This window comes from Cimex lectularius, unplaced genomic scaffold, assembly GCF_000648675.2.
Source record: "Cimex lectularius strain Harlan isolate CLEC.00 unplaced genomic scaffold, Clec_2.1 scaffold246, whole genome shotgun sequence".
In the NCBI taxonomy this organism is placed as follows: domain Eukaryota; kingdom Metazoa; phylum Arthropoda; class Insecta; order Hemiptera; family Cimicidae; genus Cimex; species Cimex lectularius.
This window is the reverse complement of record NW_019392852.1, coordinates 670,150-681,003: the sequence shown is the minus strand read 5'-3', so window position 1 is coordinate 681,003 and position 10,854 is coordinate 670,150.

Here is a 10,854-nt window from a genome sequence, read left to right as displayed (position 1 = left end):
CATTTGCAGTAAAGTGCCTCTCCCGTCGCTGATGGAGACCGTATTATGACATTGAGACGTTCCAGGACGTGTAGAACTATGGTTGCTCGCCCTCACATGTCTGACGCTTCAACAGTTCTAATCCCCCTGATAACTAGCTTCGGGGGACCGCGTCCGACATCACATCTAACTGATTTGATGATAAAAAAGAATTCAAAAAGAACCCATTAAAGCAAAAAAAAGTTTAGAAAACCGTATTTCTTATATCCCAGTATATAGCCTGATATTTTTGTCTTTCTGACGAAACCCTATTATCATGTGTGTCTTCCAAGCCTAATTGATTTTTTCCATACAAAAGAGAGTTTTGATATTCACCCCGAGAAAAATATTTAAATTAGTTTTATACATATCAATCATTTAAAATATGGCGTGATATTACAGCCTACCAATCAATCTTCAAAATTAATGATACTAGAAAGTATGCTTTATATATAATTTAAATTACAATTCAAAACCTATTTATTAAATTTATGGCTAAAACGTTTTCTAAATCAAATTCATCTAATGGAAAAGGACGGTGCGATGATATGATTTGCGGGTAGAACTAGGACGCAAGATATACTCCGTTAACAACAAAAACAAACAAAACAGAAAAGTAAAAAATGTTTAATTACAAGTAAACGATAAACAAAAAGTGTTGTGAAGTATCGACCAACTAGAATTGATCATAGGTGGGAATTAGTATGATGGTTCAAATAGAGACTACAAGCTGAGCTTTATTGTATCAAGCAAGTGCAGTTGCTTTCAGTTTTCAAAGCACATATTAGCTTGATTGCGAAGAAGGGAACCCAAAATTCAAAAAGATCGATCTCCTTTACTATTATTTTTTAAAAATTGTATCGGGAAATCCTTGGCCGATTTTAATGAAAGTGAAATCATTTTTCTTAAAAAACGACGTTTTTAAAGAACATAAAGCGCAAAATATACTTACGTACTTCAAAAAAGTTTAATGAGAGATCTTGTATTTTATGGTTAGAAAAAATGGTTTTGTAAATAAAAATATATATCTTACAAAATATAAATGGGTTAAAATATATGTTTTTTGTACCTCTTTTTGTTTACAATAAAAGCGGCTGGTCCTTATGGGAAGTTGATACGCTGTCTATTTTAATCTGGATGACATACAATGGGGAAATCTCCTGGGTTAAATTTAAAGGGAAAATACAGAAACAACGAAATTACTACCAATTCAGATCGTCAATAAAATGTTTGAGCACAGAACTCGAACATAATCCATTCGAAAATCTTCTAACTTCTTCGTATAACTTTCAAGACTAAATAGTCAAAGCACACCCTTATGGTTTCTATAACACACAGAGGTAAAGGGGGAAGAAAAACAGGTACGATTGCTTGAAAAAAAATCTAAACTGCCTACAAACCATGAATCATTTTGCAGGACAAGCATATATTCAAGTCTTATGTTAATCCGATTATCAAGCATTTCGTACTATTTTTCAATAACCTGTAATAAATACTGCGGGTATCTTATTTTCACGGCGTTCCAAATAAGGTTTATCGTCAACGCTACAGTAATTTAAATTATTGTTCGTTAAAATCTTTGTAAAGTCTCGCTTTTTAATAATTCAGTATACTTTAATAAAGCGTCAGATAAATGATATGTGTATTAAATTGTAAGTTATATTAATTTAGTTTTTAAAGGTCCTAATTCTACAATAATGGCAAATAAATGTTTTTAATTTTTGGGTAAATTTAATATTAACGTTAGTATGCTGTTAGATACGAGCTATTCGCGTTTTTATGAAAAGGAAAAAAGTAACACTAAAATTTCCGTAAATATTAAATAAAATGTAATCATATAGAATTATATAATTTGTTACCAATAATGGTACTCCAAATCTATAAAGAAATGAATTGGAAATAAGTTGTTGTGTTCCGATTTTTTTAAACAAACGCTATTGTTTAATTAATAATCCATATCTTTTTGTATCATTATTTTAATGTTAAATGAAATTTATGAGCCCGAGCTCCATAATTTATGAAACAAACCTATTTAATCGCAAAAAACTTTTTAATCGACATCAATGCAATTGATGATTTTCTTACTGAGCAAAACGTACTTACATGGCAACGTTTCATATGAAATAATATTAATTCGTATTTTGCTATTGCGGACTAATATAAAATATTTATCAGCTGAAGATAAATAAATAGAATTAAGTATTGTACATTCCGAGAAATGTATTACTATCTAAGATTATAATTTACAGAAGGAAAACTGCACTTTATCTGATATTTTGTTAAATTTGGAAATTTCAACGAAATCAATGGGAATTTTTTCTCTTTTCGAGAAAATAAGGCTTTATCAGATGTACGAATTTCACTGCAATTTACTATATTTTACTTTACGTGGATATTAATTAATGTCCGGCAAATATTTTTCAACGATGCACCTCTTAAAGTGCGAAAAGTCAACTATTTTGTGATTAAGTATATTTTGGATTATGGGATGCCCTTTTTAAAAGTATTTTGGACATGAATCTTGAAGTGTCGTGTTCCACCAAACACTGTAGCGTCCACCAAATGCCTTTTTTTTAATGATTGATTTTTACTGATGCGATCTTTGATCGCAGTTTCTTTATATTTTTATATTGGTGCGTTACAGGACTATAATTTATTTTAATAATTGAAGAACATCACAGAATGAGTTACAGAACAATTTTCAGATCAAACAATATATTAACACTCATATTCGTTCCAACGCACTTGACGCTGAATATGGTTTTCGGGGTTTTAAAACAATATTTTTTTACTATGTGTTATCTACTATTCTATAGTGATTTAATAAAAAATTTTAATTTTATTCAGTGAAAATTTTAATATTTCGTAATGGATTATAAACGTTGGGGTCGAGCGGAAGGGCAGAAGGGATTTAAAAAAGGCTAAGTGAGACATGGCATAAAAATGTTGGAAGACACGGTTGTTATGTATGAATAAATAGAAGCTATCATGGAAAACGTAGTATTATAAATACCGAACTATGTCATTAAAGTCGTCTCACAAAAAGACCTAAAATGATACAAAATGTGTTATTTTTATTCATTTCACCTTCAAAAATCGCAAATTATACAAACAAATTCTCTGAGACAAGAAGGCTGTACTGATTATTTCATCGTAATGATATTCTTTCTGAAGTACAATACAATAACAAATGGTATAATTTAGTTAAGAGCATTTAAAAGAAAATAAAACCCAGCGTAATCGGCTTGCCTCTCTTGACATTCAGCGGATACGAAATAAAAACTTCATGAAAGTTTATCTGTCGGTTTTCATGTTTTTTTTCCGTAAAATGATTGTTCCTGATCAACCTGGTGCTCCTATAAAATTAATGATTACAAATAAACCCCGCATTATGTCTTTTATCAGTCAAAATATTTAATTAATGCAGTTTCTGATAAAAGTGGAGTAATGTGAAAAAGTTTATTCTGCTTTAATTTATTTTTTCTTCTTTTTATGGAAAGAAAATTGAAAAGGGAAATTAGTGTCACGAACGGGATTCGAACCCAACGACCCCCGGCTTTATACCCCGGTGCTCTACCACCTATCTTGATTTCGGCACGAGAATCTGATTTCTTCTCCAACGCACTATTACTAAATTTTACCAGTTTTCAAACAACGTAGCGCATTTAGTTGCATTCCGACGTAGGCTTTGGGGAGATTTTGATGAAAGAGTAATATCTTTTAATTATAATTATTAAATCCATTATATTTCGTGGTCTATTGACCAAATTACTTCTTTCAATTAATTATTATTTTTGTGTAAAGTTTTAGTTGAAATGAAAAAGCTAGTGCCACAAGCGGGGTTCGAACCCACGACCTTCGGCTAAATACGCCGCTTCTCTACCACTTGAGCTATCGCAACTTCGATCCACTCGGACACCAACTCGCCATCTCAACCTACAACCTTTCAAATTTTCCCTCTTTCTGCCAATTTTCAAAAAATTAAAAAAGGAGAAAATGGCAAAAAGGAGGGAAAATTCGAAAGGTTGTAGGTTGATATTGGGAGCTGGTTTCCGATTGATCGAAGTCACGATAGCTCAAGTGGTAGAGCAGCGGCGTATTTAGCCGAAGGTTGTGGGTTCCAATCCCGCTCGTGGCACTAACATTTTCATTTCAACCAAAACTTTACACAAAAATAAAATTAATTGAAAGAAATAATTTGGTCAATAAACCACTAAATATAATGGATTTCTTTGTATCTTTATATATCTAATAGATTATCCCGTTGCTAATCATGCTACGTTGGAATGAAACTCATTTTTCTTTTCAACCTTCTTTGAATAAAAATTGGAAAAATAATAAAAACTGATAACTAATGAAAATAATTAAAATCGTCTGTTTTTTATGGGATTACTTGTGTTTTAACTAAATCATTTGTTATTTAATGTGTTAAGTCATTAGCATGTATTAATGTATTGGGAAGTACAATTGGGCATAGATCCAAATAGGCGTCGAATGTTAATTGAATGTAGACTTAGTGCAAGTATTTATGGTATTAGACATTTTATAGATTCCAAGGCAACATAAATTGCTACGTACAAAAATGTTAATAAAAAAATCCAAGGATAGAGTCGGTATCAAGCAAGGAGAATTGTGGAGGAATAGACGCCTAAACGATTCGGTTATCACTTTTATTTAACAAAACATTTGAATTTTTTTTCAAACAGACATATAAGCTGTTTCATTAAAATCAACAATCCAAGACGAATCCTCAAATTGTTTTAGCTCCGGCGGGAAGTTAGAGCTATTGAGAATTAAAACCCCAGACCAATGCCCTATATATTTGTTTGACTTTAGAGATACGAGAAAAAATGGGGACGATTCGCCCTCGATGTATGGGGGCGGTGGTTTGGTAAAATTAACGGCCGCGGATTTTCCTACAAAACACACACAGATAGAAACACACACTACGGGGAGAGGGTCCTGTTTTGATTTATACTCAGTATAGTGGACAAGGCTTGTTAGTACTGGGACAGATAAGGCAGATGCCGGTCTGATTAATTGGTAGGAATGGCATGGGCTCGTGTGCGCGTATGTCTGTAGGTGTGTGCGTGGTCGGGTGGCAGAAATGTAAAAGGGATTCGTCCGATGGGTTGGGACGGGGGAAGATAAAACCCGCTGCTCCTATGACAAACTTGTATTTTTTGTGGATCCGTTGGGGGAACGTTAATGAGGGATATACTAGGGAGACATGGGTTTTGTTATATATTGCCTTTGCTAATCCCTTTCAATATATTGTGTAAAATTACCCAAGTCATGTTGGACGAGCAAATGCTCAAAGGTGTCTCCCCAACAACAACCGATAATGAACATGTCAACAAAGAACTTAACCTAAAGCTGGATTTAAAAAAAATATTTTCTGCTTTCTGAAAAGATATAATGTCATAAACTTTAATATGCTACATGCTACTCTCGACTATAAATTCAGTATAATTTAGATACAGCAAATGACATCCAAACAATAATTTAATTTTTTTTATAACGGGCCAAAATTAAACTTTTTAATTCGTAATAGCTTTCGTATTATTTTCTTTATTACAATGTAACAAATAGTACAAAGCATTTAATCATATTTGACTTTTTGAAGCGAGTTCCTCAATCGCAGGCTCGTCCAACTCCTTACAATGTTTATAAAAATGTCTTGTACCTCAATTGTGACTAATACTTTTCCCATATATCCAAATAAATACATTTCTCATGCAGCAAGATCTGCACGGTGAGTTTAGCAGGATTTCGATTGAATGTAAATCCTCTAACTTTTTCGTAATTAAAAACTTTTACGGTTTATCTAGGATTGTTTTACGCACATTTTTCTAACTGTTTGCAGAAGCGTTAAGAGGTCATAGAAAATCCTCAAGGAACAAAGTGATGCTGAAAACCTAGATGGTTTTACTGGTCCCCCTCCGAAAAAAGAATAGTAATGAATTTCTCTGATCTACTCATGGTCCAAGGTTATTAGGATTTCACTAGAAAGCAATTTTTCATTACGCGTGATAATCATTTGATTACGTTGAAAGATTGTTTAGAGATCATGAGTTGCGGTCTGGTCTGACGTAGGTTTTAGAAAAACATTTTCTTTATCGTGCCAACGTTTCGATCTTTATTGAGCCCTGAAGATGATCTCAATAAAGATCGAAACGTTGGCACGATAACGAAAATGTTTTTCTAAAATCTTCGTCACACCAGACCGCATCTCACGATCTCCGAATAATCATAGACTACACATTTTCTGCTAAGTTCATTGGAACCGACTGGTTTCGAAGTCCCCGGTGAAGAAAATAATCAAAACCATTATGTTTAACATGATAAAGTATTCGACTGGCCATTCTGGATCATTGAATTGTACCTTAAACTTAAGGGCAAATGAAACCAAATGATTAAATTATTGTAGTAAATTATGTAGATTTTGCATATTTATTATAGGTGTAGATGTAAACTGGATGTTATTAAGAAAATAATATTTTAAAGGATTAAAGGTACGAATATTTAATAGCAATCTTCGTCACGTTTTTCTAAACCTATTTCACACCAGACCGCATCTCACGTTTTTCAAATAATTATTAATTAACGTCACTAAACAACACACGTTACATTTAAAATTCAAGTTTTTATTTTAACTTCCGCACTTGTCACCTTCTCAATATATTTTTGGGATATACGCTTTTCTGAGTGTCTGAAACGAGAAATTTAGACTAACCCACCCGCAGTATTGGAGGTTTAGCAAAGATCAATGAAGGAGTGGAGCACGACAGTAGAAAAAAAGGAATGAACTGATCCGTACTGGAAATAGGTCGGGCGCAACGAAGAGGACGTGGCCGGAAAAAATGAGTAACATCAAGCTTTTACAACAATCTCTTAGTTCTTCAAGCTCTTAATTTTATTGCTATGTTTTGCTTAAGCCAATGTTCGTTAGAAGAACTAATTTAATTGTTACTTTTAATTTTTTTTACACGTTTGTATCCAAATTTTGGTAATGGTTTTTGGTCTTCTTACATGGAAGGATCTGCTGATTTTCGCTAGATTATTATAACTTCAACCAATCCTTTTCACTTTCTCCTTGTCGTGTAGATTTTAAATGTACGTCTCAATATTACGTATTCGTTTGCAATTATGCGGGTCTTTGGTATTGAATTTCTTTCTAAATCTACCTGTAGAACCTTATGAATATCAATTTTTAATCGGCCAAATTTGATTTTCAACAATGTACGTCCAATGTTGATTTTTCCTACAATTTAACTGGTTATCTGGTCACCAAGCCTTCTTTATTGAGTTTTATTAATTGCACTAGTGCTTTCATTGCTAAAATATACTAATATGATAAGACTTTTATGGAAACCCGTCATATTTAGTATTCAAAATAATTCATTGAAATAAAAATTTAGGAACCCAGACAAATATTTATATGATATCTATAACCACATTCAAATTGGAGCGCGAGTACACGAGAGTTCGCTTGATGTGCGGCGGCTCCGGCAGACGAGGAACGCGTGGCGACGAGAAAGGTGGCTTGTCTTTTTTTTGTGGTTTTGCGCTCTCGTTATTTTTCCCCGGGGACGACAAGTGGACGTTTTCTGGATTCAGCAGCCTTTTTTACGGAGGGAAGAGATCTTTCTGGACGTCGGACTGCACAACCGGCTTCATACGAGTTCGACAACTATTTGCCTTGGACTTTCAACGAGCTGCAGGGTAATCACTTGTCCAGAGAACATTTTATTTTCATTTGTTCACTTTTGTCAATTAATTTTCTTTATTATTGCCGGCACAATGTTTTTTTTGTTTTCTTAATTTTTATAAAAAGGCCTTAATCAATATTGTTCATTTTTAAATATAGAAAAGATACTTATTTGTATTATTTTATTTTAATTTAAAAAAAAGGGAATTTATTATGTTTTTTTCATTTTTATTTTTTCAAAAAATAGAAAAAAAAGGTGTTCATTTGTATTTAATTGCTGTGGTTATTTTTATTTCATCTCAAAAGGCCTGAAACAACTGTCCTGATCCCACCACGACAATTTTATAAGATTTTTTTTTATTTCTATTTTTATTTTAATTATATATTGTAATTTATATATCTTAGATAGTGAGATAACAAGAATGTTAACCATTAAACATAATTCACGTACGTATTAATTTTGTTAATTAGGTGTAATAACTAAAACGAATGATAGTAAATCAGTGTTGCTACTAATGTAAATGGTGTTATATTTTTTCCATCAATGATGCTCATACATTCATTAAAACCTATTACTTCGGCAAAATTTTCACTTAAATTATTAATTTAAAAAAATAAGAAAACGTCATCTTACAACAGTTCTAGATAGCAGTGCAAGCTCATACCTGAAACAGACAATAACATTTTAATTTTATTAGATAATATAAATAATATTTAATAGAATTTTGATAGATATTTAGTTGTTAATTATGGTGTTTCGGCATGTAACTGTAATCAGTAGTTTTGACATTTACAAGTCTTCCCGGGATCTCCAGTTCCCCCTGGTAATCGCCCCTTTATGTAGTTTCCTGGAAAAGGAAATGTGATGAGGGATTGGTACGGATCGGTCCTTTGCCGTTATCTGTATCTTTATCAGTATCCTTTGACGGTATTAACTGTCGGATTTAGGTTTCAGCTTGTGTGTGTGTGTGTGTGTGTGTGTTTTCCCCTTGACGATACGATTGATGTGGGCTTCATGTTTTGAAACTGAATTGAGAGGCTTTTTTGCTTAGAATATTGAGTTAAAAAATGTTGATTTGATGCAAAATTTATCCTAATTTTACATAGATACAAGGATTGCAAGCATTCTTAAACTATGAATTTTCTGCAGTTTTATGTTGAACTATATTGTTAAGTGATTTATATAAATCATGATTGATAAGAGAGCTTGTATACAATTTTTTTACAAATTTTATATAAACTATTTGTGACGCAGACAGGGGTCAAAACAGTTTATAATACCTTTTCTGTATTATTACAAACCATTCCAATGGTGGCAAATACGTCTGCAGACGATTCAATTCGTAAAAGAAAAACCAATGAGATATAAAAACTGAGTTTTTGATTTTTCCAGTTTTTATATTTATTTGACAAGAAATATCCTTCGGCGGTGGTAATCATGTTTGGCCACAAAAATAAAAAACCATTAGGATAGGATTTCTATAAAGATATTTTGATTATACATTCAACAAATGTTATGTAAAGAATTAACAAATTGCTAAATGCTTAATCGTTCGGTGTATAATTTTTATTGATAAAGTAGAAAAAGTTTAATGCACGGGCTGATAACTTTGAAACGAAGTCTCTTTCAATAGTTGCCCACAGATTTTCGTGATTATCTATAATAAATAAGATTGTGACGTGTTACTGCGCTAATGAAAATCATCAGCTTAGGTGTAAATTATATCAAACAAAAGGGGAGAAATCGGTAAAGTGCCAGAAGGGAAGAGGCTCGGACAGGTGTTAGGCAATCATGACTGTGAGACATCCTTTTGGGGTTTGCATTGTGATTAACTCGTATTTTCGTATAATTTTAATCTGCTTATATTTACTATTTTGGCGTGTTAGTCGCTTCTGCAATTTTAAGTGCTGGGTGCCTATAATTTTTTTTCACTGCATTTTTCAGAAAATAGAAAACTCCACATAATTTCAGTTTACAATTTCTATAGCAAAACTGCACGTTTAGGAATAACAATGTAGTACATTAATGTTAAGCTTCATTATTAAAAAAATGTTTCTAAGTATTGCATATTTTATTATTATCTTCAATAAATTGAACGTTGACGAATACAAAGCCCAAAATGGACCTCAACGAATACATTCAAAAACTTTTGTAGTAAATTTACATTAAGCACCACTGCATTATTTACAAACACTCCAATGAAGATGGCAAAAATTCATAACATGTCTGACAGACCAAAACGCGAGGATGGGTATCGGATAATGATTGTAAGGAAGTAGCAACCAGGCAACAGAGTCACAATTACGTCGAACTTATATTGCAGAAATTCGAACATGTAAAATGAACTGCGTCAGTCACAAACGATCACAAAAATTAAAGACAGAAAGCGAAACTATTCTTCAAATATATTTATACACATATTAAATGTACATTCTATGATTTGTTCGAATTATAATTTGTACTTTTTGACAATGTTGTATCAAGGAAAATAGGACATTTACGATGCAGGAAGTCACATAAAAATAATTTATCATAAAAAAAATCTTCGTTCAGTATTCCAAAGTGAGCGAAGAACGATTATTTTTTTTACAGGCATTTTTTAAGTAAATAAAAGTTTTATAATACAAATTTACCTGTAAAAATACAAAAAAAAAAAACAAACAAAAAAAACTACAATTAGAGCTATTATTTGTATTAGATTTTCAACACTTTAACAATACACTCCTAACTTGTTATCTACTCTACAGGTTAACCTCCCTCTTACCAATCGAGTCGAGGTAGTGCGCGGCAAATTTCAAAATTAGTTTAAACAAATGTGCTTAAAAGAAGTATGACGTTAATATGTAACGTCGACTTTCTTTTGCACACACGCACACGCACACACACACACACACACACACACACATATATATATATATCGTATATATATATATACAGGGTGAATTGCTACTCGTGCTACAAACTTCTCCAGTAGATTCTTCACCCTAAAATGAACAAAAAAGTTCATATTGTCCATGGTCCGATTCTCAACCATTTCAGAGTAATTTCGCTTTTTATCGATTTTGAAAGATATCACGTCCTGGCGTCGGAAAATCGTGATATCTTTTAATCTAAACATTTCTCT